We start from the raw sequence: 26,095 nt of genomic DNA, 5'->3' as shown, positions 1-26,095 counted from the left end.
GAAACCCGCATTTTAGAGAAAGGGAGCTTGCGCAGTCTAGTAGTTGGGTAATTCGTTGAGGGATGAAGTTCCGTGGTGGTAGAAAGTAGATTTATTTTCCTATTTCTATTTCCCAGTTTTAGTACTAGGTTTTCTTCTTTGCAGTATTTGTAGTGTTGGTACTTTTCCTTTGTAGTGTTCCTAAGTGCCAAGTGCTGATAATTATTATATCTATCTGTTTACAACGTTCCATAGTTGTTTAGGGAACTTCAAACGAACGGATGGATATAAGGCACTTGTGATCTATCAAACCGGGGAAACAACCTCAGATTCGCCTCCAAAAACCACCCTTAACTCATGAGGTGTGGTGTCTCAGACCACCCGAAAATTTTCAGTCTAGTTTCCCAAGGTTAGTTTTGGTGGAATGCTTCTGTATCCAACGTAACTTACTTAAATCCCCAAACCTACAATATTTTATTGTGGTCACATCGCATTAGCGCCTTCTTTGTTTGTCGCTAACACTTGTTGTTGACAGGCGTTAAGGTTTATTAGAGCGCACCTTGTGAGCTACGTGCCTGTTCTGTTCAGTGCGGTACAAAATGTGTTTGCAGAAACGTGTCAGTTTTAACGACCCTAAGTTTGATGAAATTGTTGGTCGGTGAACGGAAAGACAAGGCTCAACAAGAAGAAAATATCCAATGGTACGGAGATCAGTAGATATGATGCACATCTACACACAAACAAATGTTTACAGTTTCAGAAAAAAATGGATCATTTGTTGAAAGAGAAAGCGTTTCACTAACTGAGCAAGTCAACAACGCGTTGGTCCACATCTGTCTCTCGTGCAAGCAATTATTCGGCTTGGCGTCGACTGACAGAGCTGTTGATATCCTCCTAAGGGATATCGTGTCGAATTTTGTCCAATGTCATCAAAATCCAGACCTGCTACAAAATATCGCAGTTGAGGAGAGATCCTGTGACTTGATGGCCAAGGCAGGATCTGACAATCAGTAGAAACTCTCGATGCGTGCGGACGGGCATTATCTTCCAGAAACGTAAGAACAGGATGGCTTGCCACGAAGGGCAGCACAATCTGTTCCACACTATCGTCGACGTACTACTGTTCTGTAAGGGGGCCGCATATGACAACCAAAGAGATCCTGCTGTGAAAAGAAATGACACCCCAGACCATCATTCCTGGTTGTCGGATCGCATAACCGGCGACAGTCGGGTTGGTATGCATCTCTGTCTGTGGACTCACCAGACACGTTTTCGCTTGTCGTCTGGGCTCAATTCAAGTTGGGACTCATCACTGAAGACAGTTCTACTCCAGTCAATGAGATTCCAGGCTGGAGACGCTCCAGATAATGGTGGGATACCAACCTGACAGTCGCCTGCCATACGACCCGGTAGGCAGGAGTGATGGTCTGTGGCGCCTTTCCTTTTCATAGGAGAATCTATATCATTGTCATTCGCGACATCCTTACAGCACAGCGGTACGTCGACGATATTCTAGAACAGGTTTTTCACCGTTTCATGTTAAGCCATTCTGGGCTTATATTTTAGCAAGATAATGCTCGCCCGCACATTGAGAATTTCTACTGCTTGTCTCTGTGCTTGCTATAGCCTACCTTTGCCAGAACGCTCGCCAGATGAATTCTCAACTGAGAGGGTTTGGAGCATTATTAGTAGGTCCCTCCAATAGCTCTTGATTTTGAAGATCTGACGCACCAATTGGACAGAATTTGGCATGACTGTTAAATTCTTTCTAAAAAAATGTCATTTCAAAATGAACGTCAGGTATCACGTAAGTTGAGGTGTAAACCAACCACGGTAAAATGAAACAAATACAGTAATCGCAGATTATACAACAGTAAATGTGCAGACTGTGACAAGTATTACACAGGATGTACTGGACGAAATTTTGGGAGCCATTCGATGGAATATTGTTATCACAGTAGTCGGATTGCACCTCGAAAGCGTATCAAATACGGCAAACGTGATGTTAGCAGAACGAATGGACACATGGAGGGGCTACAAAGAGCTAAGAAAAATTTTAATCTGAATGTGCTGGGCGAAACGAGAGTTTACGCCCAACCGATGAAAACCCCAGAAAAAGCTGCTTATCGAACATAGTCACTTTACGTTATGAATTATTAAGAAATGTTTGAAGGCATGTTTTAGCCCAACTTTGGGATGAGGAAGGACGATCTGACAACCTGCAGCTGCGGCAGCACTCAGCGCGCTGGCGGCGGAGAATTGTAAAAGGCAAAGGAAACTTAAAAGCATGGCGTTGTGTGCGGTCTGGCTCGGGAGAAACTTCCTCTACGAAAATCAGGTAGAAAGAAGACAAACTTTTAACATTCTTTTGAAATATTTCTTAAAATTGTTTTAACGATTTTTAACTATTTGAATTATAACCATTATCATTGTTATTTTACTTAGGAATGTTTTTTATATGTGAATTCATTTTCTGCAGATGTGGGGCACATGTCAGCACTACAAGCGTTACACTAATTTGGTTATTGAAAACTGTATTATAAAGTCTTAGCAGGCTACTGTATGTTTAGCTCTGATAGGGAACTTGCAACTCTGTATCTATAGATTACTCTGTAACTGTACCAAATGGTATGCCTTGCAGTGTAACCAATTTCTTAAAATACTGAAGTTTCGTAATCAGTGTTGAATCAGCTATTAATTAATTTTTGCCTGACTGATCTGAAGACGCGCCACTACCCCAAACCCGGTCATCTGCAAGATCGCGGGCACTGTCTAATGACGAACGTGTCTAGTTCTTACATATGTTACATACGTGTGGTTCTGGTTCAAGCAATGTTCAGCAAAGGATAAATCTAGCATCCTTAATCTCCAACTTCTGTTTTGTTCTCTGAACCTAGGACAGAGTGAACACCCTGTCAGTCTTATACATCAGGATTGGCATTCTTGTTAGATGATTTTATATACTCCTCTTTACTTGATGGTTGGTTGTTTAGCGTTTAAACTGAACGGACATCTACCAAATGTCTGTGAAAATACAAGAACAAAGAGAAAACCCTTATCGTTAAAATGTTGTTTACGCTATCGGAAATGTTACTTATAAATGGTAAATTGCATCATTTTCCTTTTGGTCCATCTATATTGTGTAGTGGGTAGAGTAGAGATATGACTTGCTTGCTTAGCTTTTTATTTCAAATGTTGTCAACAATGTTGACTTTAAACTTATTATTTGTAGATACCGTTTTTGTTATGTTAAATTCCAGGTCATAGTCCTGTTGAGACTGAGAATACAAAAGTGGCCGTAGTTCATGTGGTGGCCTCCTGAGGTTTTAGATTTATAGAGGAAGCCGAGATGAACATGTCAGTAAAGGGATTCTTCAAGTAAATTCGAGGTTTCTAGTTGCTATTTTGTAAGCTGATGTGTAGGAAATTAATGGTGGGCTAGCTAACTCCACTGACCTTATTTTCTAGGTTGATGTCTAGGAAGTTAGTGGCTAAACCTCCCAATTCCATATTGACCTTTATATCAGTATGCCACAGTTTCATATTTCTGAAGAATTTCTGGAGTTGTCTATTGTAACGTTTCTACATAAAAATACTGTCAACATATCTGCACTACATATTTTGCCAGTGGGTGGCTGCTACGAAAATAAGGCTCCCTCTTGTCCACGAACATTTCAGTTAGTAAGGAGAATAATCATGAGCTCGTTGACAGACCTTTTGCTTCTTTGTAGTAGCTTCCTCGTAAGCAGATATAACGTTCGTTTAAACAAACACTCTACTATATTTATTATGGTACGCATTTCTTCTGGATTAATGTTGTGTAACTACAAAAACTGTGACACAACATCTATTCAGTCTTTCACAGGAAAGCTTGAGAACAGGATGTGTACATAAGGAGGACTAACGTAACATCTGTTAATTTCTTTACTCAATCTATGCTGTTCTTAACTGTATATTTTAGTATTTTCTTCATGATGATGTTTATCCTCCTGGCAATATTATACACTAGTACTTTTGTTGCAGATACCAAATATCGGACTCACACTTCTGCTCTGTAGCGTTTCGATACCTTAGACAGGTGAGGACCCCTGGGATTCATTTGAAGAACATCTTACTATCACATTTAGAAAAAAAGATACTGAAGGATTTATTTACTAACTGCTTAGACTCAACTTTGTATGGAATCGTTGGATCTTTCTATTGTTTTAGTGCAACGAGTGGAAAAATTCTTCAACTTGGGGCTGTATAATCAGTTTTAGGTAACTGCTGTACAGTACCTCGTTTATCTGCTGTAGTCACAATCACATTGCTCCTCTCAATCCTAACTAAGTTTTTTAATGAATAAGAATTTGTCGTCCTTCCTACTTTATAGTTGTTGTAGCCGCTGCTATGTCTGCTTAATTTACTCTGCTCAGTATAGTTCTACAGGGCTTATTCTGGATCTACTCTTAGACGATTCGGTATCGTGTTTGGAAAGTATTTGATATTTGCTTCTTTTCCACTTATGACAGGGTTGATTTTGTTAAGTTCAAATTTTCTCCTATCCTTGGAGACTGATAAATTTGAAATAAAATATTTAATTAAGTTTTGTAACTGTCTTTGCATTGAAATTGATTCTGAAAACGTCCACAAATTCTAATGAAACATCAGTAACGCAGCTTCTGTTATCCGTAAAGAACGTAGGCCGACGGTCTCGCCACAGTGGTAACACCGGTTCCCGTCAGACCACCTAAGTTAAGCGCTGTCAGGCTGGGCTAACACTTGGATGGGTGACCTCCGGTCTGCCGAGCGCTTTTGGCAAGAGGGGTGCACTCAGCCCTTGTGATGGAAACTGAGGAGCTACCTGACTGAAAAGAGCGGTTTTGGCCTCGTAAACTGACATACGTCCGGGAGAACGGTGTGATGACCACGTGCCCCTCCACATCCACATCCAGCCACGCCGGTCGGAAGCGTTGGGCCTTCATGGACTGTTGGAGCAGAGTTTAGTTTAGTTTTAATGAAGAAAGTATTGGTGGGTATACGCCTGCTTTCAGTGCAATGCGTTCCGGATTGTAGTGCTCCACGACTTTCACGCGAGGTTTGTGAAATTAATTAATGATCGCCTGCAGGCTCGATCGCAGAAAAAAAACTTTCAACTTATCCATACCATAATAAATTCCTGAAATCCTGAAATAATTTATTAGAAATGACTGAGGCGTAAAAAACCTAATTAAGCTTCACCTTGTGCGCGGAGAGATATTTATAAACCAATCTCCCTTTATGCAGTTCAACCAACTTGTATAATGACCTGTGTCATCTATAATGCTATATCCGTCTCCAGCACAGGTCCAGAATCAAATGTAATCATATTACACGCTTTCTCGATAAAGAACAGAAACGATAGCACCTAGCTTGAAGATGAATCTCACGGAGCGCAGCAGACTCCTACCGTGCAGACAACGTTAATACTTGTCATTAAATTGGAGCACTACCAGTAAATAGATTTGATTTGTATGTACAAGTGAAACATAAGAATAAGGTGTAAGTTCAAAATTCTATCTGCAAATCGGATTGACTTTTTTGAGATTAGAGTTAACTTCTCAAACGACAGTAATTGCTCTAAATTCTTCTTTTGATGGGAAAACGTCTCAGTAATGTCTGAAACCGTTTCTTTATCTGTGTTGTCCATATGGGTAAGCTGCATGAGCACCAATTTCAAGTGCATACATTACCATGTACCTGACATTAGGTCAAACTTTCTAGTTTTATCCAGAGTTTTTCTGCTGCCTTCTTCACATATTCTGCGGAATCTTTGTTTCCTTTGATCTTGATATTAGATTATTGGCGTTATTTAGTGATCGAGTCACTGCCTATTACACTCAATGTATGAACAAACGTTCGCCTTGTGGTTAACATTGAATAAACGTACACCGGAGTAGAGCTATGTTCACAGTAGAGGTCAGTTTGCCTTTTTATGAATGACGGCACCAAGGTTCCCTTCTATTTAGAAACTGATCAGTATGGAGTTAAGGGCTTCTACTATCAATTCACTAGACATCAAATTTCATATACAAAATAATAACCATAATTTTAAGATTTACTGGAAAGAATCCTTTACTGACACTTTGGCCCCAGATTTCTCTTTACACCCATCACATACACCACAGTTTCCTTCCATTGCCTATGTCCCAAGAAGACTGTGACCAGAGATTCAATACAATAGAAACAATAGCTGAAAATGATGAATTTATATTCACTATCATGGATAACTTCTCAAAAAGATACTAAAGAACCCTGTTAGATCTCTTCTGTACCCACTGAACAACAAGATGGAACAATAAATAAATGATAAAGGTTACCTTTGCTAGGTGTTTATCCTGCTGATCTACAGTACGTGAGTCGTTGAGTATTTAGACCGGTTGGAGCAACTCTTTGGTGCTATTTACACGACTACCACCATTTTTATGATTGGTAGACTGATTAGGGTACTCCCTAATGCTTCCGTTAAAAACAGTTCTTTCTACTGGACAACCGCAACTCTATATGTCCATTGTCACAAAACTGTCGGCATCGTACCTCAGAGTGTTCGGTCAGTCGACTGTAATAAGAGAACTGATTGAAGATTTCATCGATGAAATTTGAGAGGTATCATGTGATATCGACACAGAAATAATGACGAAAATGACGAATAAACAGATAAATAGAACGAGAAAAAGAGTGTTAAAGCGCATACGTGGAAACTGAAAGGTTGCGGGATCTAATCACGGTCGATCTCCAAATTTTTTTATTCTACCTTTGACCTAGTCTTCACCGTTCGATAGTGTTAAGATGCAGGATAAACGACACGTAGTTCGGATTCCATGTAGGTGTAAGTTAAGGACGCGCATGTCACAAACCAAATTAACAGATATTCACTAGGCCACTGAACCACAAACAATAATAATAATAAAGTACGAGGCCTGTTCAGAAAGTAAGCTCCAATTGATTGCCAAATTGAAACCACAGTGATTATCAGAAATGTTTTACTTGTAACAATTAGCTACACCTTTCAGCTACTTCTCTACGTAGTCACTGTTCTGACTTAGACTTTTGTCATAGCGTTGTACCAACTTTTCAATGGCCTCATCATAGAAGGCAGCCGCCAGTGCTTTCCGCCAATTCTCCACGCTGGCCTACACCTCGTTGTCTGTGTCAAAATGTTGTCTTCAAAGACAGCGGTTCATGTGACCAGAGATGAAACTCAGGGGGAGACAATTGCGGACTGTATTGTGGGTAATCTAACATTTCCATTTGAAAACGATGCAGGAGCATCTTCATTGCCCCTGCAGAATGCGGCTGAGAATTGTCGTGAAGACGAAACAGCACGACAGTCATGTAATGTTAGCTGCATAGCTTCAGGCGAAATTTATCACCAGGCCCTCGTACTTGGCAGCAGACACTATTTTCTAGACATCTTTACGCACTCACTGCGAGCTCAGAAATGAGAAGAGCGACGTGATGCTAACTGGGGTTATACTAGAGACACTACCCAACACATCTGTGCAAAGCTTTATCGGATTTTCATAGTCGTTTCCATTTCGCGACCGATCGGAGCTTACTTTCTGAACGCCCCTCGTATAATAATAATAATAATAATAATAACAGACCCCGTGGAGGCCCGGGAAAAGAACAGGCCTCCAGTATGTTCTGCCAGTCGTAAAAGGCGACGAAAAGAACAAACCACTAATGGGGCTAACCCCCCCTATTAGTGTGATTAGTTGGCTCAGGCGGAACTAATGAAGTCTCGGACAAGCGCTGTCATGGTCGGGGACGACGCTTGAACCCTACGCCCGTCCACAATGGTAACGACACTGCTAGCCACACAGTAAATGATTTAAATCCAAATAGAGGTGTTTTGCAGGATATGCTTCCTAGAAGGAAAACAAAGACAGAGGCTGAGATGATCAGATGAAGTTAACTGACACCTCATGTTCTGCTATTACCAAGCAACACACTTAGGAACCAACACAACTGGATACAGATCACAAGTATACACAACATTTATTACCAGATACCAGAATCAAAATTTTTTACAGAATAACGACTAGCTAATCAGATCCGTGTAATAATAAAAAATAACAGGATACCCCAGTCAGAATTAGAAAACATCAAACAACAAGTACAACAAATTCTGGAACAAAATAATGTGCAATCAGAAGAAGAAGAAAAGACAGTAACGGACTCAAACATCCCGGAGCAAACAAACAAAATACAACATGCATCAATTAAACAATCAGAGAAAAACGAAATCTTAAGACAGCCACCAGAACAAGCACAAACAGAACACGAAGTGACACACATGTTAGATATAGAAGAAAAAATTCAGCTGACATATATAGAATACAAAGACACAAATACAGACATCAGACCTTTCTTGTATAGACCCCCAAATAACCCACAAGTCGAAACAACAATAACAACTGTCAACACAATCATACACAACAAAATAAATGGAAATACAACCATGAAAGAGTTACAACTACTGGTTTATATAGGAGCACTCACTACACTAAATATACACACTAGGCAGAGATCAGAACCAACCAACACACAGAAGAAACCCACAAAACCAGCATGGCAACACAGGCTACAGATCAGAATAGAAAAACTGAGAAAAGACATCGGACACCTACCACAATTTATAAGAAATGAAATATCAGACAAAAAACGAAAAAGGTTAGGTAAAATCTCACAACAAGAAGTGATAGGGAAATTAGATGAAAAGAAGCAGAAATTACAAGCATTGGCCAAACGACTTAGAAAATACAAAAAAAGTGAAAATAGAAGGAAACAAACCAAAGATTCAACACAAACCAAAAGAAATTTTATCAGACAAAAGATATCACACACATTAAAATAGACAATCCACCAAACATAACAGACATGGAACACTTCTGGGGCAACATATGGTCAAACCCGGTACAACATAACAGACATGCACAGTGGATACAAGCAGAAACAGACACATACTAGATGATACCACAAATGCCTGAAGTGATAATTTTGCAACATGAAGTCACCAGAGCAATTAATTCTATGCATAATTGGAAAGCCCCTGGAAAAGTCAAAATAGCAAATTTCTGGCTAAAGAAGTTCACCTCAACACATTCACATCTAACTAAATTATTTAACAGTTACATTGCAGACCCATACATAGTCCTTGATACACTTAACTTATCTGAAACCTAAAGATCAAGCAGACACAACAAACGCAGCAAAATATTGCCCCATAACCTGCCTACCAACAATATACAAAATATTAACTTCAGTCATTACACAGAAATTAATGACACATAGAACACAGAACAAAATTATAAATGAAGAACAAAAAGGCTGCTGCAAAGGAGCACAAGGATGTAAAGAGCAGCTGATAATAGATGCAGAGGTGACATATCAAGCTAAAACTAAACAAAGGTCACTACATTACACGTGCATTGGATACCAAAAAGCTTTTGATAGTGTACCCCACTCGTGGTTCTACAGATTTTGGAAATATACAAAGGAGATCCTAAACTGATACAGTTCCTAAACATAGTAATGAAAAATTGGAAAACCACACTTAATATCCAAACAAATTCAAATAATATCAGATCACAGCCAATACAGATTAAGTGTGGAATATACCAAGGAGATTCATTAAGTCCTTTCTGGTTCTGTCTTGCTGTGAACCCACTATCCAACATGCTAAATAATACAAATTATGGATGTAATATTACTGGAACATACCAACTCAAAATCACACATTTACTATACATGGATGGTGTAAAACTACTGGCAGCAACAAATCAACAACTCAACCAATTACTAAAGATAACAGAAGTATTCAGCAATGATATAAATATGGCTTTCAGAACAGACAAATGTAGGAAAAATAGCATAGTCAAAGGAAATCACACTAAACAAGAAGATTACTTATTGGATAACCACAGCTACTGTTTAGCAGCGATAGAAAAAAAAATACCTATAAATATCTAGGGTACAGGCAAAAAATAGGAATAGATAATACAAATATTAAAGAAGAACTAAAATAAAAATATAGACAAACAAAAATACTGAAAACAGAATTGACACCAAGAAGCAAGACAAAAGCTATAAATACTTATGCTCTACCAATATTGACCTATTCATTTGGAGTAGTGAAATGGAGTAACACAGAACTAGAAGCACTGAATACACTTACACGATCACAATGCCACAAATATAGAATACATCACATACATTCAGCAACAGAAAGATTCACATTAAGCAGAAAAGAAGGAGGAAGGGGATTTATCGAGATAAAAAACCTATGTTATGGACAGGTAGACAATTTAAGAAAATTATTTATAGAACAAGCAGAAACCAGCAAAATACACAAAGCAATCACTCATATAAATACATCGGCTACTCCATTGCAATTTCATAACCATTTCTACAACCCTTTAGATCACATAACATCAACAGATACAAAGAAAGTAAATTGGAAAAAGAAAACACTACATGGCAAGCACCCGTATCATCTAACACAGCCACACATCGATCAAAACGCATCCAACACATGGCTAAGAAAAGGCAATATAGACAGTGAGACCGAAGGATTCATGATTGCAATACAGGATCAAACAATAAACACCAGATATTACAGCAAGTATATTATTAAATATCCCAAGACCACAACAGATAAATGCAGACTTTGCAAACAACAAATAGAACCAGTAGATCACACAGCACAAGCGGATGTACAATACTAGCAAATACAGAATACACCAGAAGACATGACAATGTAGCAAAAATAATACATCAACAACTTGCCATACAACATAAACTAATAAAACAACACGTTCCCACATACAAGTATGCACCACAGAATGTACTGGACCATGATGAATACAAATTATACTGGAACAGAACCATTATAACAGATAAAACAACACCACATAACAAATCTGACATCATACTCACCAATAAAAAGAAGAAATTAACACAACCAATCGAAATATCCATACCCAATACAACAAATATGCAGAAGAAAACAGGAGAAAAAATTGAAAAATACATCCAACTGGCTGAGGAAGTCAAGGACACGTGGCATCGGGATAAAGTTGACATTATACCAATTATACTATCAACTACAGGAGTCATACTACACAATATCCAACAGTACATCAACGGAATACAGCTACATCCAAACGTATATATACAACTACAGAAATCTGTAATTATTGATACATGTTCAATTACCCGAAAGTTCCTAAATGCAATGTAACATATGCCGTACAGTTAAAAGGAAGTCACGCTTGATCAAGGTCCGCGTCACGTTCCATTTTTAACCAGACAAAGTCTGAGAAAGGAAAGACATAATAACAGTAATTATAATTATACTAATGTTTATTAAATAATAATGACTTATAAATACAAGTGAAATTTTCGATAGTATAAGCAACATTTTAAAGACCGTGGGTTTGCGAGTGTTGTTCTACATCCTATGGGCATTACACGGATGTTCTTCTTCATTTGAAAGGATAAACAACCTGCAGTCATGAAAAGTTTGGATCTAGAGGACCGTCTGCAAAGGTGTCAATCCTGCTGTATATGAGAGACTGGGTGGTCAGTCTGAAAAAGGCTCAGAGAACCCCTAGAAGCTAAAAAGCAAAGAATCCGGATCCATCCTCTGCTCAGTATTGCTTGAACCAGAACCGCAAATATTTGCGGTAAAAAGTCCTACATACACTGAATTAGAAATATAAAAATTAAAAAAAAACTGTTGTGTATATCCTCAGATTTGGTATTAAATAAGTAGACGGAATTCAGCTCATTTCTTTTAGCTAATTTTGTAACTGCCACACAGGAAAAGCATCTTAGTGCATTCATTCATAAACAGTCACATAAATACGCATTCCTGCATACATAGCACTTCAACGGTGTAAGCTTATTCATAGAGTAAATGCTGTCGTAAAGAGTGTCTTGAGGTTATGTAATACGAATGTAACTGCGACGAAATAGTCAATAGAGTTGGCTTTTGTAGTTTACATCGATAACTGGTAGCTTAAGAAGTTCGTATGTGATGATCTTTGTTTGGTTGGAATCTGTGGAATCACTCGTGTACTGGAGAACGGAACACTGGTATAAAAAATAAGTTCTGTGAGAGAAGGCAAAAAGTGTTTTGTTTAGTTAATAGGACATAGAATGTGCCACCAAGAACCCATAGTTGAAGTAGTTACTGTGAACACATAAAACGCAAAATCGGTCTAGCAAAAAAAAGAATTCCGGAAAAAAGGGAATTAGTTAACATTTGATGTAATTTGTCTGGAATGTACCTTGCATGGAAGTGAAACGTGGAGTATGACCAGTTACACAAGAACGAAATGGAAGCTTTTCAAAAGGAGTTCCGTACGGAGAATGCTGAAGCTAAGGTGGATAGGTTATGTACAAATGGAGAGGCGTTGAATCGAATTGGACAAAAAGAAATTTGTGGCATAATTTGACTAATAGGCCGCGTTCTGAAGGAATCGTCAATTTCTAATGGAAGGTATTGAGGGATGGAGGCGTGGGGGGGAAATTGCAAAGCGAGTCAAAGTTTGAAATGCAGTACGCAGTTTAAAATAAATGTAGGTTGCGGTAGTTACGCAGAGATGAAGAGGCCTGTACAGCATAGAATAGCACGGAGGGTTAGACCAGACCAGTTTTCGGGTTAAAGACCGAAACAACAATAGTTGACGAAATTTTTTAACTGAACAATACGCCAGATATTGTCGACATAAGTAAAGCAAAGCATTTTGAGAATGATATTTTTATTTCTATTTACCTCTATAAAATCCCCTGTTGCCTTATGCTACGGCTTCCACATACGTTTCCTACTACTTTTTTTCTTTCAAACTTATTTTCTAAGAATGTGTTATATCCTAATCAGTGACATAAAGTTTCACATAGATCATCTGAATAGTAGTGATCAGGCTTCTTTGTTCCTTTATTTCCTTTAACATTTCTTCATTGGCTTTCTTATATCACAGACTGATCTTGGTTTAAACCTACCGTAGCTGTATCTTGATTGCTTTCTACAGTTTCTACCCTTTGCAGCAGTATCACAGTTCTTTCCAGATGAAAGTATTGGAAAAGTGTTTCATCTTCTCAGTAATAAGTTTGTTGTCAAATACTACTTGTCTTATTTTGTGTAAAACACGTTGTACAGCTGTATTTCCTTAGTTTATATCCACACAGCACTTGTTGCCTTTTGTAATTATAGTACCAAAATAAGAGACAATGTTACTCAGTTCCATTTATTTTTGTGAATTCCCATTTCAGATATTCTTATTTCCCTTGATTTGATGACTGTCGTGATTTTCGATTTGTTAGTGTTAATTTTAAGTTCGAAAAAGTTAAAAATGTTGTTAATTTCAGTAGTATATACTCCTTTTGTTTTATCACTGTCAATCACTTGTCTTCAAATTTTATGGAATGGACAGGATTACAGTTCGCATCGATTACGTAAGTTTGTTTTTTAAGATCGGTGCTGCTTTCTCACTGAAAATGATGAACAGTAAGTTGCCATCACGAGGTGTAAATGCTGAAAATTATCTATAGCGCATGTGCGAGCTGATCAAAGCCCTCTGAGCAGGGTACGTACTTCTAATATATATAGAAGATAGCAAAGGAACGCTGGACTTCAGTGCTTGTGTCTGCCAGTGGCATATAATCAATTACGTTGTTCAGACGGGGCAGACAGGGAGCGAGCTTGTACCAGGAAATTACTGATAACGCGGAGTCGCAATGCCGCAACAGTGAGCGTGTGTGCGATATCTGACAGCAAGCTGTGATATGTGACGTCATCGCTGGATGACAGCCATCTCACCCACAGGGTAGTGATACACATAGCGGTTGCCTCAGCACTGTGTGCACAGCTTTGCGGTTTTACTAAGCGCTTACCGTTACATACAATTTCGCCTACGTATGCATCACCTAGTATTCCGTTTGTTGTCCTTCGCACAGGACTCCCATGACTACAAACCAGTGACATTTCTGGGTATGAGTGCTCGCTAATGCAGAAAATGGTCACTTTATTTGGAAAAGGTCGTTTTTTCTTGCAATGTGGTGGAGCAGAGAGTGACCCCAACGTGAGCACGTGTCATTTGTAGTTCGCTATATCTTTTGGATCACCTTATGTAAAGATGTAAATGTGCGTCTCACAGGCCATATGAATTGCATATTTCCCACAGTATTGGTCTGCAATGTTACCCTGCTACACTGTCGTCCTCACGAACTGCGGCCTACGGGCTTTCAAACAACACGAAATGATGTGATGGCCCTCAACTACGCACCCTCTGACTCAGAGTTGAAATATTAAAACTTTTGGCTGGTTTCGATGTCTAGGGGCTGGGATGCGTAGAGTCTACAGTATATGATAAGACTACACACATGAATCGAATGGTCGAAGGTGTCTATCCCTCCGCAATTGTGAATTATGAAAGTAACATATAAATTTATAAATGAAAGATTGCAATTAAATAAAATCTGCAGGTACTATCTTAACGACTTTAATGATGAGTACGATAGTAGAAGTACTTTCGAAAATGCGGTATATTTCTGAAAAACACTTATTGGTGTCGATGGTCCAGCAATTAAATAAAATATAAGTTGAATAATAGGGAAACAATAGATTCCTACTGCACGTAATTAGCTATGAACAACAACATAGCTCGCGAGATATTCACTTCTAAACGCACACAACGTCTTCACTGTAGAAGCCACGGAAATCTCACAAGTCGCAGGTTCGAATCCTGCCTCGGGCATGGATGTGAGTGATGTTCTTAGTTAGGTTTAAGTAGTTCTAAGTTCTAGGGGACTGATAACCTCAGCAGTTAAGTCCCATAATGCTCAGAGCCATTTGAACCACTTGAATCTCACAAGTCGACACTCCGAAGTATTTCCATCTGCCGCGATCACGCGCAAACCGCTCCACTTTCCAAGTCCTTTCCGCGACTGTGCGTCCGTCACGCCGTCGCGTCCAGCACTTCCCGTGTCCAGTGTCGTACCCTCCCGAACTCTCGCACTGCCAGAACTAACCATTCACGAGCGCTGTGATTGGCTGGAGTGCTCGCGCCATATCTTCATGCCAACGCACTCACACAAACATAATGAAACACATTCGAAGTACGCTGACACAGCCAAGAGTCTTATTCCCGAGTACCAGTCTCTCCTAGAATTTACGGTGTTCCCGTTGAGGCCAATAGTGAATGGGATTAATTCGCCTACTTACAATTTGGCAAAGTATGTAGACTGCAAATTAAGGCGTCTAGTTGGTAAGACTGATTCTTATGTGAAGAACTCGACACACGTTGTAGAACGCCTAGAGGGAGAAACAATTTTAGCCACGGATATCATGGTCAGCTTTGACGTGAAGTCACTATTTACGAACGTGCCAGTAGATGAAATTATTCGCATTATTCAGGAGCATGTCCTCCCAGACATATGCGACCTGGCTGAGTTGTGCCTGAATTCAACGTACTTCAAATGGCAAGGAAAATACTACGAGCAGACAGACGGCGTAGCAATGGGGTCTCCCCTGTCTCCGCTGGCAGCCGACACATTCACGGAAGCCTTTGAAGCAACGGCCCTTCGTTCAGCTCCTTTACGCCCACGTTGCTGGTTCAGATACGTGAACGACACGTTCGCTATATGGACTCATGGCGAAACGGAGCTACACAGGTTCCACGAATATTTGAACAAAGTGCACGGTAAGATACAGTTCACGCTCGAAGTAGAGAAGTGTGGTGCAATTCCATTTCTACGCGTCGAAGTATACAGGACAACGGAGGGCACACTGGGGCACAGACTATAGCGCATGCCTACACATACAGATAGGTATCTGCACGCCCAATCCTACCACCACCCAGCGCAGAAGAACTCGGTCATCCGTTTTCTGCCGACCAGAGTGGCCGAGCGGTTCTAGGCGCTTCAGTCTGGAACCGCGCGACCGCTACGGTTGCAGGTTCGAATCCTGCCTCGGGCATGGATGTATGTGATGTCCGTAGGTTAGTTAGGTTTAAGTAGTTCTAAGTTCTAGGGGACTGATGACCTCAGCAGTTAAGTCCCATAGTGCTCAGAGCCATTTGAACCATCTGTTTTCTGGCAATCCGTGTGCAGCTCCTAAGCGATGTTCAAAACATAACACCTGAGCTTAAAAGGATACGCATAACGTTTATAGCCAATGCCTACAGCCATAAGTCGAGCCATACAGCCTTTCCGACTAACACAAATAAGAAAGTATAAATGGTTATGAGCACTATGGGACTTAACATCTGAGGTCATCAGTCCCCAAGAACTTAGAACTACTTAAAGTAAAACAATAAACACATGTATGGGTCCTAAGATCCGATGAAGGCGGCCCTAGTTTCACCGCAACCGGTAATCATAGAATAAAAAGAATTCCCTACCAGTTTATTGTTTTACACCCATCTAGATCCCTCCCATATGAGCACAATGTTCTCCCTACAAAACAAGTAAGAAAGATAAGCAAGAAATAGACAAACTGCAGCCAACAGTGCGTTTACCTTGTGCGAAAAATGTTACTGACCGAATAGGCAAACACCTTCGCCGGGATGGTGTGCAGCCTGTGCTCGCAGGATCCAGGACATGCTAGGCTCCACAAAGGACAAGGTAGATGCATTACACACAGCAGGACTGTACAAGGTGGAATGCGCATGTGGAGAGGCATACATTGGCGAGACTGACAGGCCAATAGCATAGCGCATCCGGGAGCACGAGAGCTAAATATGTCTGGGGCAACACAACAAATCTGCAGTGGCAGATCAACAGCAAGACTGTGGAACAGAAATAAAATTCAGCGTTGGCCAAGCAGAGAGGCCCTCGAAATACTTAAAAACCATAATAACATGAATGGAGAGAATAGACTCACGCTTGACCCATCTTGGTCACCAGCACTCGGATCCAAACAGACCAAACTGTCAACACGAGGCACGAGCACTACCGGCGAATCACTGCTGCCGCGTGGCCGACGTCCAGCATTTCGTAAACAACAGCCAACTTCCCATTCGACGGTGATCACCAATAATGGCACATAACACAAGAGCCAATAGCAACATAGGTTACGTTCTCGCTCCACCGCAATAACCCATTAAAATAAAGTTCCCTCTCCTTCATCCTTAAGTCGTCAATGAAATGAACTATATTTTTTATAATTGTAGGGTAACAACAAAATATAAGGGACACTGCATAGCTAGAATGCACCAGTAGACCCATAAGAAGGCCGCTGCAACCGTGGCCCAAACGTTGGTTTTTCTCAAGCAGCAGTAGTTTTATACATTATGACGCGGTACCATACCCAGAAAACTTCTATGTCCAAATTATCAGAGTCTACCAAAATCTGACAGAGCATTACTTAGCGCCCATCCTGATGCTGCTTCGATTGTCTTGTCGATGGCCGCTGGTAGCCGATACCGATTACCAGTATACAGCCTTTATATAATTTTTTCAATGACAATATTAAATCTACAAAGAAAAGTCTTGTCTCCGACAAGATATTTTTTCTAGAAGCTGTTCACCGTTCCTATAGCACTACCGAATCTTTAGCTGGAAGGAAGAATGCCGGGAAGTCTGAATATCAGCTTGAACTTCTCTAATTTCACTACCATGGTAATTTCGTGGGATATGTTTGCTCGAGTATTCAAGGAATGTATATTCTTAGAAACGTAACAGTAAATTTATCAATAATTCACAACTTCTCCCTTGTAACATTACATACAGGAGTTCGGTGATCATCTTCGTGACGCTCTCGCTCTTAAAGAAGCAACCCGTGACGCTGTGCTCTCCCTTCGACCTATTCTCTTTGTTCTGTTTTCTCTGTTAATACTACCTAGTCAAGAATCAAGTGACCCGGGTGCTGTGAGCAGTTACTTTTGTCTTCTTCACATACTGAACAAAAGAAACGCTAAAGCACAGACGACACGCACCCGCTGCACGCACCTACTGTTACACTCGAGGCAGATTAATCGAATCTCGTGGATGAAACGTGGTAGCTTAACATCACAGATCGGGGTGCATCACAAGGATAACCTGCCCATTTTTGTTTGATGTATATCAGAGACAATCTGATCTGAAATAGACCCTCATTACCAAACATGATTCGAAAGGCTATTAGGTTGTTAACATCAAAGTACTTATTGGCGAATGCAGTAGAAATTTGGGGCTTCCAACTCCTCTAGGGATCTTAGTAGAGGAGATGATTTGCCGTTGTCTTCCACCGACCAAGGGACGATATACACTGTGTGATGAAAAGTACCCGTACACCTGGCTGAAAACGACTTACAAGTTCGTGGCGCCCTCCAACGGTAATGCTGGATTTCAATATGGTGTTGGCCCACCCTTAGCCTTGCTAACAGCTTCCATTCTCGCAGGCAACGTTCAGTCATATGCTGTAAGGTTTCTTGGGGAATGACAGCCCATTCTGAACGGAGTGCTGCACTGAGGAGAGGTATCGACGTCGGTCGGTGAGGTCTGGCACGAAGTCGGCGTTCCAAAACATCTCAAAGCTGTTCTATAGGATTCAGGTCAGGACTCTGTGCAGGCCAGTCTATTACAGGGATGTTACTGTCGTGCAACCACTCCGCCACAGACCGTGCATTATGAAAAGGTGCTCGATCGTGCTGAAAGATGCAATCGCCATCCCCGAATTGCTCTTCAACAGTGGGACGCAAGAAGGTGCTTATAACATCAATGTAGGCCTGTGCTGGGATAGTGCCATGGAGTACAACAAGGCGTGCAAGCCCCCTCCATGAAAAACACGAGCACACCATAACACCACCACCTAGGAATTTTGCTGTTGGCACTACACAGTCTGGCAAATCACGTTTAACGGGCATTCGCCATACCCACACCCTGCCGTCAGATCGCCACATTGTGTACCATGATTCGTCACTACACAAAACGTTTTTACACTGTTCAATCGTCCAATGTTTACGCTCCTTAAACCAAGCGAGGCGTCGTTTGGCGTTTACCCGCGTGATGTGCTGCTTATGAGCAGCCGCTAGACTACGAAATCCAAGTTTTCTCGCCTCCCGCCTAACTGTCATAGTACTTGCAGTGGATTCTGATGCAGTTTGGAATTCTTGTGTGATGGTCTGGATAAACGTCTGCCTGTTACACGTTGCAACCCTCTTCAACTGTTGGTGTACGTGTCCCTTCACGTTTCCATTTCAGCATCACATCGGAACCACTGGACCTAGGGATGTTTACGAGGGTGGAAATCTCGCGTACAGGCGTATGAAACTAGTAAAACCCAATCACCTGACCACTTTCGAAGTCCATGAGTTCAGCGGAGCGCCCTATTCTGCTTTCTCACGATGTCTAATGACTAGTGAGGTCGGTGATATGGAGTACCTGGCAGTAGGCGTAGCACAATGCACCTAATATGAAGAACGTATGTTTTTGGGGATGTCCGGATACTTTTGATCACATAGTGTATCAAGTGTAGCCGAATCGTGCGTCAACCTAACGAACGGTAGTTGTAAATGAATGATGCATAAGTTCGCAGCGTTTTTGTTTTGCATGTTGGTATTACGGAAGCTATGAGTTTCTTTGTCGATTGTCACTTTTTATTTGTAATTCACTGTTGGTACTCGAGTTTACACATTGCCATTTTGTCATTCGGTGATAGTGAATGGAACTGTGGATGCTAGTAGGCTAAGTGGAGTCCCAAGTAGAGAAATCCGAATATTTCCGACTTATTTTTCTGTTTGAGTTCAAACAGAGGGATGACGGCAGTGGAGGCACGTATAAGCATTTGCGCCGTGTATGGGGATGGTGCCACTGGGCTGACCACTGCAAGAAAATGATTTTCTCGTTTTAAGGAGGGTCGTTTTGACATTGGTGAGTCCCCACGATCAGGAAGATCTTCGGTGTCTGATGACGATCGTTTAAACGCATTAATCCACCCTAATCCACGTCATTATAATCGAGAACTGGGAAATGTGTTGAACTGTGATCATTCCACCACCGTGCGACATTTGCATGCAGTGGGGAAGGTTCAAAAATCGTGTGTGTAAGTACCGCATGTTCTAACCCAAAATCACAAAAATCACCTGGTGTCTCTGCTTGTTCGTCATCAATTGGTTCGTGAACATCACCGGCCATTCCTACTCCGTACCGTCACTGGTCACGAGAAATGATGTCTTTATGATAACGTAAAAAAGTAAGTAATGACTGAGCCCAAACAAAGTCGCAACTCCCTGTACGAAGACCTGCGTCCACAAAAGATAATTTTATGCATTTGGCGGTGTGGTGTACTACGAATTGCTTTCTAGAGGTGTAACCATCACTACTGACATTTATTGTCAACAACTGAGACGTGTTGCAGACGAAGTCCAAGAACAACGACCAGGAAGACTGCTTTGAAATTATGCTATCCCACGATAAGGCGTGCCCAGATTCTGCTAGACTGACAAAAAACGCTTTGCAGGTGATGGGTAGCGTCCTCAGATATTCATCTTTTCCGTCCTCTCTCGAAGAACCTACTTTCCGGATGAAAGTGTGCTCTGGAAATGGCTCGACGAGTTCTTGCTCAAAACCAAGTGATTTCTACAGCCGCGGAATCGAAAAGTTACCCAGCGTTGGCCGATTGTTGTAAACAGCGAAGGAGAAAGTGTTTTTGATAACTAAAGTCTGTGTTATGTCTATCTGTTGTGTTCATTGAAGTTATTGATAAACGCTACGAACTTATGCTCCAACCAAACACTCATTCTTGCGTTCAATATTTTCTGGTACCTTCTGAATATCAAAGCAGAAGATAACAGCCGATACTGGTGTTATTCATATCTGTAGTATTTTATCAAGAAAGATCATCGAACTTTTTAATCTTTTGTTTGATTGTATCATTTCCACACGAACATGGAGTGTGGCAAACCATTATGTGAACTGTATCCACATCAACAATAAAAATTGTCGAAATCTCGTATAATATTTTATCGAGGAACTTGCTGAAAAGTATTTATTCCATGAACTATAGAAGAGAATGACATTTGTTACAGATCATACTTGATCTATGGTTCAAATGGCTCTGAGCACTATGGGACTCAACTTCTCAGGTCATTAGTCCCCTAGAACTTAGAACTAATTAAACCTAACTAACCTAAGGACATCACAAACATCCATGCCCGAGGCAGGATTCGAACCTGCGACCGTAGCGGTCTCGCGGTTCCAGACTGCAGCGCCTAGAACCGCACGGCCACTTCGGCCGGCTACTTGATCTATACGCCACTAAAGTTTCTCTATACAACTACCCTAACGAATATTCATACACAATATGTATCAAAAGTCCGGGAACACTAAAAATTTATTGTAGCCGAATGAGTAGCATTACAAAGTAGCAACATGTATAATTTGGAATAGTAACCTTTTAAGTATTCTTTCTTGCTCTCATTGCAGGTGTGACGTATAGTTCCACATATGATCACTAGATGATATCACAATCAAGATGACACTTTCTGGGGCTGAGAACGCTTTCTGCGTGCTACAATTTGACGAAACAAAGAGTGTAATATATGTCGAATGAAAATTCAGAATGAAGGACGGGAAAGCAGCACCAACCAGAATGGAATCTACAGCTGGCACTTAAAGTTAATAGAAACTGGGTGTTCATGTGACAAGATGAGTAGTGTTCGGATAGATATGAATACAAGTGACGAACGAATGAGAGAAGCCTTCACAAGGACTCCGCAAAATCTGTGCGCAGAGCTTTGCTTGAGTTGGAAATGTCAACAACGACTGTATGGCGTGTTTTGTGTAAAAAGTTAAACGTGAAATCATACAGAGTGCAGTTAGTAACAGAAATTATATCCTAAGGACAAAGACATTTCGTACAAATGGGAAAGTAAAGGCCGAAAATTGTAGGATTTGGGGAGCAGAAAACCCTCATATTGTGAACACGAGCGAGTTTCTCCGAAGGTCAATATTTTTTGTGCCATATCTTACAAGAAACTTTATAGGCCTTTCTTCTTTGAGGTACAAACTGTTACTGGAGAATACAAACTCCAGATTTTGCGGAACTGCTTAATGCCATTGTTGCAAACAGGAAGAGATAACTTTTCCCTTCAGTTAGATGGTGCACACACATATTTTCACCGTGATGTTAGGGCACATCTAAATACAGTGGAATGTAGTTGTTGAATGGTCGTGGTGGAGCAACAGATCTATGTGTGCCCTTGTGATTTTTTTATGAGGTTATGTAAAGACCATGTTTATGTCTCTCCTCTTCCAGTTGCTACTGTGAAAAAAAGTTTTGCATCACCTCGGTTACTTGGTTCAGGGAGTTCCGGAATCTTTACAGAAAACCGGAATAGAGATCAACATAAATATCATTTCCGCTCTTTTTATTTGCTCATGAAAACCACACATTGCATGTTGTACCACCATATAGCGAGACCTTAGGAGGTGGTGGTCCAGACTGCTGTACACACCGGTACCTCTAATACAAAGTAGCACGTCCTCTTACATTGATGCATGCCTATATTCGTCGTGGCATACTATCCACAAGTTCATCAAGGCACTGTTGATCCAGATTGTTCCACTCCTCAACAGTGTTGGTCCAGATTGTTCCACTCCTCAACAGCGATTTGGCGTAGATCCCCCACAGTGGTTGGCGGGTCACGGCGTCCATAAACAGCCGTTTTCAATCTATCCCAGGCATGCTAGATAGGGTTCATGTCTGGAGAACATGCTGGCCATTGTAGTCGAGCGATGTCGTTATCCTGAAGGAAGTCATTCACAAGATATGCACGATGGGGGCGCAACTTGTCGTCCATGAAGACGAATGCCTCGCCAATATGCTGCCGATATGGTTGCATCATCGGTCGGAGGATGGCATTCACGTATCGTTCAGCTGTTATGGCACCTTTCGTGAACACCAGCGGCGCACGCCGGCCCCACATAATGCCACCCCAAAACAGCAGGGAACCTCCACCTTGGGGAGTCAAGTTGCTCATCATCATGCAGCCTATTGCGCACAGTTTGAGTCGTAACACGTCGTCCTGTGGCTGCACGAAAAGCATTGTTCAACGTGGTGGCGCTGCTGTCAGGATTCCTCCGAGCCATAATTCGTAGGTATCGGTTATCCACTGCAGTAGTAGCCCTTGGGTGGCCTGAGCGAGGCATGTCATCGACGGTTCCTGTCTCTCTGTATCTCATCCATGTCCGAATAACATCGCTTTGGTTCACTTCCCTTGTTGTTAGCCCTCCCTGGCACAAAGCAACAATGTGGACTCGATCGAACCGTGGTGTCGACCGTCCAGGCACGGCTGAACTACAGACAACACGAGCCAGTCAACGTCTACCTTCTGGAGTTCTGTAAATGGGAGTGATGCAAAACTTTTTTTTGACATGTATGTATAATGTGTGTGTGTGTTTTTGTGCTTGTGTGTGGAGAAGATGATGTATAATGCACAAATGTAGAATTTATGCAGTCTTTTAAACCATATGTACTATCCATGATAAATCTTAAGCACCTTAGATATCTGAGACTGGAAACAATTGCAGAACATGCAAATAACTGAGGCTGAAATGGATTTCAAGTATTTGCGAAGTGAGAAATGCCTGACTAGAGCGAGATAATCAGGTACAACTAGACACAGCGATTTGATGAAAAGAAGACTAAAAAAATAACTATTAACGAAACAATAAAAATGGTAGTAATGATTGAGAAAGTGGCGGAAATACGCTGTTAGGCCCGGAATTATTTGGGGAAACCACTGAAAACTCTACTATTGACATAAAATCTATTTGAGTGCGGCACCGTGTCATAAATTAAAAAAGGAAAGAACTGCACTGAGTTTACATTATGACCTAGAAAACTGAATCTGGCCGCTGAAGTCTACGCAATTACGTTAGCTCAACTAATCTTTGCGATTTGACGAATTGATCACCATGAACAGTGTCACATCTACTCTTTCTAAGAAACATAATTAATTTAATCCAGGTTCTGAAGTCCATTTCGGTTACCAAGCCACTTATGACAGCACCTCTGCCTTACACACTGTCCAGAGGAGGAATAAGAAAATGTCTTCCTGCAGATAGTTCTGTATCAGTTAATTTCCGGTAGAGCGGTACAAAATTAGGTTGCTTTAGGTCTTCAGTTGCCCAGGAATATAGTACTATCTTAGCTTCGGTGTATGAACTGCACATAAAATCAATGTTCATCCAACTCATGTCCTCCAACTCCAATAATCTCTACACCCATATGACGTCTGGAATGAATTTTTAAGAATCCTACATACTTCTTTCGTCACCTGATAATCCATTCTGATATACGAGGGTCGTTCAATAAGTAATGCCCCAAATTGTTTCTCAGAACATATTTATTATTAAGAGTCAGAATTTGGTGACAATATACATTAACATGTCTTGTCAATGTACTATTTTCCCACGTAGTCTCTGCCACGTTCTATGGCCGTACGCCAACGTTGTGGAAGAGTATGTATTTCCTCCTGGTAAAAACTCTTGTCCTGTAAGCGTAGCCATGTTCTCACTGCATGTCTGACACTCGTCATCTTAAAAGTGTGTGCCCTGAAGAGAATCTTTAAGCGGCCCATAGAGCCGGAAGTCCGAGGGTGCCATGTCTAGACTGTAGGATGGATGAAGCAACGATATCCAACCCAATTTGGCGATGTGTTCTCGGGTTCTCACACTTGTGTATGGACGTGCATTATCGTGTTGGAGCAAGATTTCTGCTGGAGTCTTTCCCGATTTAACAAGTCGGAAACAGTTCTTGAGTTTATTCAGAGTCTTCACGTATGTCTCTGAAATGATGACTGACCATCTTGGCATCACATCCACGGAAAATGACGCCATCACAATCCCAGAAGACTGTCAACATGACCTTTCCGGTAGAGGGGGCTGTCTTGAAATTCTTCTTTTGTGGTGAATGAGGATAATGCCACTCCATGGACTGCCTTTTTGTTCCCGGCGCAAAGTGGTGCACACAGCTTTCGTCCCTCTTAACGATCCGCGACAGAAAGCCCTCTCCGTCGGTCTCAAAACGCTTCAGCAATTTAGATGAAATGGCCTTTCTTTGAATCTTGTGGACTGCTGTGAGCATTCGTGGAACCCATCGTGAGCAGCTCTTTGAGTATCCGAGAGTCTCGATCATTGCAGACGCACTTCCAATGCTGACCGACAACTGTAGAACCTACTGTAGAGTTGTGATGCTCCGGTCAGCACAAATAATGGCATCCGCACGATTCAGCATGTCTGGGACTGTGAGACGACGTCCCGAGCAAGGCTGATCATGGTGCTCTGGTTCTGCATTTCCTGAGGCTGTAACGTTCGTTACCCATCGCCCAGCTGCACTCCTATCAACTGCAGAATCGCCATACACTGCAAACAAACGTTCATAGATGTTATCCAGGGTTTCTTTTTCTGCACACAATAATTCAATAACAGCACGTTGCTTGTAACGTGAGTCGTATGTGGACGCCATTTTGACGCTGTACTACGGCTCTGCCATCTGTCAGAACGGTTCGAAACTTCACAGGCGCACAGAACAAACATCAGCTGTGAACCACCAATAAGGAGGGTTGTCTGTGTTTATTATTATTATTCGTTACAGTCAACTTTGGACTACGCTAAGCATCAGTCATTTCTTGTGCTTTTTCTTGCGTTCTTCCCAGTACTTCTTCATTTTTTCTGAGTGGGCTTCTTTACGTTCTTGCGACCAGGTTGTTCCCGTCTTCTTTGATTGCGTTCGGTCTTTGAATCCCTGTATTTTGTTGATGGCATTCCTATATTCCATTCTGTTGTAAACTGTCTCTGGTATAATGTTCATTTCTGCAATGTCTTCTTTTACTTCTTTCAGCCAGTTAATTTGTGTCTTTCTGCTTTCCATGTATTCCAGGATTTTCTTTGCCGTTCTTTCTGGTGCCATTCTTTTGACATGCCCATAGAAACTCAGTCTTCTGTTGTCAGTTTTTCAATTTTCTCGTATAACTCTTTATTGGATCGCAATTTATAATCCTGTCCATCCTTTTTAGGTCCTAAGATCTTTCTCAGTATTTTTCTCTCTTTTATTTCCAATTTCTCCAACAGACGTTTTCTGTTCAGTGGGATGCATTCAATCGCA

This window comes from Schistocerca serialis, chromosome 1 (genome assembly GCF_023864345.2).
Source record: "Schistocerca serialis cubense isolate TAMUIC-IGC-003099 chromosome 1, iqSchSeri2.2, whole genome shotgun sequence".
Taxonomy (NCBI): Eukaryota; Metazoa; Arthropoda; class Insecta; order Orthoptera; family Acrididae; genus Schistocerca; species Schistocerca serialis.
The sequence above is the reverse complement of the archived record's forward strand: the minus strand, read 5'-3'. Positions refer to the sequence as shown.